The sequence below is a fragment of the Apis dorsata genome, unplaced genomic scaffold (assembly GCF_000469605.1).
Source record: "Apis dorsata unplaced genomic scaffold, Apis dorsata 1.3 scaffold_474, whole genome shotgun sequence".
Taxonomy (NCBI): domain Eukaryota; kingdom Metazoa; phylum Arthropoda; class Insecta; order Hymenoptera; family Apidae; genus Apis; species Apis dorsata.
In genome coordinates this window covers 63,576-68,058 of record NW_006263712.1, presented here as the reverse complement: position 1 = coordinate 68,058, position 4,483 = coordinate 63,576, and the positions used below count along the sequence as shown (strand labels likewise).

The following is a 4,483-nucleotide window of genomic DNA, read 5'->3' as shown; positions in this document are numbered from 1 at the left end:
TCGTTCACGACCGAACGATCTTCAAACACGATCAGCATAGTTGTTATTCGGAATATTCGCGTTAATATCGACTATGTACAAATAAATGATGAGATATTACGCTGATATTACACTATTCTCAATCCTTTCTATATATTCGTAATTAGATTCAACGTTTTATTTTATTCGAATCTTTTTAATTTTTGCAAACCTCTGATTATGTGAGATATATTCCTTTGTAAGAAGAAATCTTGAAAGATACTTTGAAAAGTAAAGTACAAAGAATTATACATATACTATTTTAATAATTTATATTCCCCATTTCAATGATTGCAACTTGTACTCTTTTAATAGAAAAAATTTAAATACACAGTATAAAATATTTAAAGATATTCCAACGGAAAGAGAATTTATTTTAGTTTAACTCTGTATACCTTGCAATATCTCCACTTACTTTCAGTTTAATTTATTTTACTATTACACCGAGACTGATTGAAGTGATTAAAAGATCGACATATTTATAGCATTCGGAAGTTATTTATCTCTGAGGTAATTAATGACCAACAAGGGTTAAATGTTCTAAAGTTAGATAGTGATAAATTTAATGCTATATATATATGATTACCTGCATATTTAGTATTTAATTTAGAAAATCAAAGCTAAAGTTCTTGGTATTTTTGGTCAAGGATTCTATACATGTATAAAATCTATCTATCGATTTCTCTGATTTTAATACAAACGTACCATCCTCGTCTTAGAATATTTATTTGTTAAAAAATTTGGAAAATTAACCGTTAAAAAATGTATGTGATTCTTATACAAAGTATTGCTATCACTTTCGTTAGATTAAATATATTTTTATTATCATTTTGAGACAATTTTGATAAAAACACGTAAAAAAAAGAGATACAAAAGTATCTTGAGAAAATTATTTACACGGAATATAATTGAACGGAAGAAATACATTGTCGATAACAATAACGAACGTATCGCTTCTAAATCAAATAAGTTTGAAACGAAATATCATTTAGATCACTCGAAGGGTAAAAATAAGTGTATATCATAAGTTTGAGCGGAGAGGCCGCGATTATTTCGAGCAGAAAAATTGGAGCGTAAGATCGATGATCACCGAGCAAACGAAAACATTATTCGATACTTAAAAACTTCCCTCGAATCTGATAGAATGACTTTTCAGAAACAGACACGGCCCCCTCCCCCTACTTCTAACTTTCGAAGATGCAACAATTCCAATTCAGAAGGATCAATCTCCGGTAGGGAACATTCGTGCCGGAAGTCGAGGAACTGTAATATCGTTATAGACTCTTTCTCCCTCTCTCTCTCTTTTTCTCCCCCCGTTACGAAGCGAGAGAAGTCGAGAAAAGGTGAAAAGGAAAAATAAAAATAAAAAAGAAAAGGAAAAAAAAGGAGAAAAAGAATGGAAAAAGGGAGAAGAGAAAGCCTCGTTATCTCGATGTTGCTCGCGAAAACGCTTTAAGCTACACGATCCTTCAACCGTGTAACGTCGCTTTTACGTTTCAATCGTGCTCGATAAATTCGCAGAGGGAGAGGGATCCGTGTTCGACACGCGAACCAGCCATTTTCGCGAGAACGACGGAGGAACGACGGTCCAAACATATTTCTCCTTAATTTTCGTTCGTTTTCCACGCCTTTGAGTGTCCCCGCTCTCTTTGTCCAACCCCCTCTCTCCATCCTACCTCGTTATCAGTGGCCGAGGTATACAAACCAAGCGACCAAAGTCTTTTCCCTCTGATCAAAGAAACGAGGTGTAGAATGCAAGAGGTCGCGTTACATCGAGTATTAAGGGAAACAAGTCCCGCGAAACGCGAGGTCCTTTGAACCTCGAAATGAGAGCACGACCTCTCTCTCTCTCTCTCTCTTTCCCTCTTGGTCGTGATAAAGTCTGAAGAAGAAAGAAAGAAAGAAGTAGGTGGGTGCAGTTTACGCCTTGATTAACGCCCTGTGATCAAAGCGTGATCAACAGCGGGTAAAGAAGAAGAAGAAGAAATCAGAAAGAAAAGTGGACCAAGCGATGGGACTTTACTTGCCTCGACCTGTCTCTCTCTCTCTCTCTCTGTGTCTTTATACATGTATTTACACAGGAAGAAACGAGAGGAACCATTCCTCTGGTATTGAAGACAGAAACAGGCGATGAAGCGGGCTCGTGATTTTCCTCGTGGAACGTGTATAGCAGAGCTGCATGGTCGAGGGAATTTTGGGGCGGTTTTGATGGAGTAGGTTGGAGTGCTCGCTACGCTGCTCGAGCGTTGGTAATTTTTTGTTAAAGCTACTGGCTTACTGAGTGTTCGGGAAATATGTTCATTTTAGAATAAATACATATATCGGTCGTGTTGGATATTGTACACCGTATAAGAGGAAAAGTAGTTCGTTTCTGAAGAGGTGGTGGCGATAGTTTGAGGGCCGGATAGTGGGATGATATTTTTCTTCAAGAATACTCTCTTTTGAAGATATTTTAAATCGGTTGTGAATATTGAACACGTGTCTTCTTCCCTCGTTCTTGTATTTCATCGCGTGGAAGGAATGTACAAGTCACATAATACTTTTTTTTTAGTTCAAGAATTATATCATTAATTATATCAATAATAATTAGAATATTTTGAATTCGTAAAAAGATCTGTCTTTAGTTGATTGTTATTCATAACTTCTTTTTCATTTTTGATATTGATTTTTTTTCAACCTAAATTTCTTACAACACGGTCTTTTTTAAAATTGTAGTATTTAAATTTAACGATGTAAATGTAAGTTGGTTACTGAGTTAGTAGTTGCACCCATGACAACCATCAATATCCAACTGTATTAAAATTAACCGAAAGTTATATATTAAATAAGCTGTTATTCACGAAGTTATAAATAATTTTATCGTTATACTATACGTATGATACGAAGTAAACATAAACATACCGAAAAGCATTTTCACTGAGATAAACGGAGGTTATCTCAAAGCAAGCGTCAGTCATGAGTCAATTTGTTTGCAAACTAATTTATAAAATTCATAGTGAACTTCATTAGTTCACATATTGAATACACAAAAAATGATTGCTATTGGACACGTGTTAACCATGACTATGAAAATATTAATAGTACAATTTTGTACATACATATTACAATGTATTGAACTGCAAAATAGTAGCACTGTAATATTATAAATAAGATGCATTCCATTATCAAGTGAGTAAAATACAATCCACAATTCAATCGAAAGCCTTGAAATAGATGTGATATAAATCACGCAATTATTGATTTTCTAAAATTTATAAAAGAAAAAAAAAATAACATTTTCTAACCAACCTAAAATCCTTCAAAATAATAAAGAGATAATTTCAGGCTCAACCAATTAAAATGAGACGTATCGAATTCAAATGAAATTTTACAAGTCAATAGACTCCGAATGATTGCATCAAATTTTGTCAAATCGTCCATTCCATATGCGAAAATTTCTTATTTAAATTCGGCGAGCAACTTGGGTAAAGATAACAGTAAGAAAGTACGCAAGGAGATCGATTAAAATGGACCATCCTGTACAACTGTCGCAATGCGTAGAAAAGATGTACATACATTATAGAATATCCCCTGGAACACGCGATAAAATCTAAAATTGCGGAGAGAAGGAAAGAGATCAGGTATTAGAAGAAAGATTAATCGTGAACGAAGGGGGGGAGGTGAAAATTTGCTCTGAAAAATCTCTTGGATTTCAGCGGAAATCGACTTGGAACAATACAGGGGAGCGCGAGAGAGGGAGAGGCCGCGGCTCGCCATGTTCCGTCAACCCTTAGATTTAGTGACTGTAAGTGCTGATGTAGAAGTGTCACCCTCTCTAGCTCTCTCTCTCAATGGCTTACCCGACGTATCCCCCTAAAAAATGACCCAGAGAGCGGCGACCGATGAGATTTAAAAGCTACAAAAACCCTAGGTGGTTCAACTCCGCCCACGCGAAATTTATTTTGACTCTTTACTGCTCACACTCCACGTAACACATGTACTGCAACGGCAATTCAAGGGGATTTCTTTAATAAAAAAGCAATCTCTACCATGTACGCTGGAATTTTTTCCCTTTATTAAACGCCCTCTCCTTCTGTGTTATCAATTTACATGCCCCTCCCTCCACTCTTGACTGCAATGAAAAACAGTGGTAAGATAAATAACTGTAGATTACGGTAACGCAACGGTAACGTCGTTACTAAAAAGCTCGGGAAGAAGCCAGGAGGAATTCCATGTTCCACTCCTGTGTTCTTTCATTACACGGGATAGAAGTTCTCCCGGGTACCCATTATACCCCTGTAAGGGAATCTTTTCACCGACGGGACATCGGTATCGATTTCCCAGATACGAACAATCAGTATAATTGCATTTGGGGTTACTTCTAGACTCCTGACTGGGACCCACTGGCAAACATTAAGCATCGTACGGATTGGTCACTTGACCCATGCGGGGACTCCCTTTGAGACACGTTTAAGATTCGGGTATG

General features: G+C 36.4%; 1 long non-coding RNA gene across 1 annotated transcript; it reads left to right on the top strand.

The window, feature by feature from the left end:
• Positions 1-2,815: 2,815 nt before the first annotated feature.
• On the top strand, positions 2,816-4,052 carry LOC102675468. The gene is made up of 3 exons (XR_422423.2): positions 2,816-3,186; positions 3,333-3,638; positions 3,714-4,052. It is a non-coding gene; the product is annotated as an uncharacterized LOC102675468 (long non-coding RNA).
• Positions 4,053-4,483: the final 431 nt, after the last annotated feature.